The sequence below is a fragment of the Buceros rhinoceros genome, unplaced genomic scaffold (genome assembly GCF_000710305.1).
Source record: "Buceros rhinoceros silvestris isolate BGI_N320 unplaced genomic scaffold, ASM71030v1 scaffold15802, whole genome shotgun sequence".
NCBI classification, from domain to species: Eukaryota; Metazoa; Chordata; class Aves; order Bucerotiformes; family Bucerotidae; genus Buceros; species Buceros rhinoceros.
In genome coordinates this window covers 32,792-33,340 of record NW_010398434.1, presented here as the reverse complement: position 1 = coordinate 33,340, position 549 = coordinate 32,792, and the positions used below count along the sequence as shown (strand labels likewise).

General features: G+C 38.8%; 1 protein-coding gene across 1 annotated transcript in view; it reads left to right on the top strand.

Moving 5' to 3' along the window:
* LOC104488990 (chromosome unknown open reading frame, human C19orf40) overlaps positions 1-549 on the top strand; it is a 2,477-nt gene that overhangs the window by 336 nt on the left and 1,592 nt on the right. The window lies entirely within an intron of this gene.

Here is a 549-nt window from a genome sequence, read left to right as displayed (position 1 = left end):
GGTTCAGCCAGGGTTAGCACGCTGAAAATTCCTGTTTGTGTATTGTGTATCTATGTGATCAGTTCTGTCCTATTTGTGTAGTTACTGAACGCTGCAGAGAAGAAGCAAAATCTGCTGTTTGGAAACCACAGCAGTGGGGGAATTGTGCAAATGTATCTCCACTGAAGTGCCTTGAATTTACATGGATACTGGTGTGCTATCATCTCTTGGCACAACTAACTAAATTAAGGTGATCCTTTCAGCATAGCATGTGATGTTTTTGTTCCAGTCCAGAGTTTGCTGAGAAGCTGTAGCACTTTCCCAGCTGTGGTCTGAAAGTGCTATTGTTAATCGGCCTTACACAGTACTTTGGATTGCTTGTACGGTTTTGTTTGAAGAGAAGAAAGGCTTTCAAAGAATATGAAGTTCATTGTCAAAGTCACTAGGATTATTGACCCATTAGGAAGGTTGTGCTTTTAAGTAATTATTAATATCTTTTTAACCACTGTATTTTTTTCTTTTAACAATCTCACCTCCAGGAAAACTAGACTCATTTTTGAAGGATGGTTT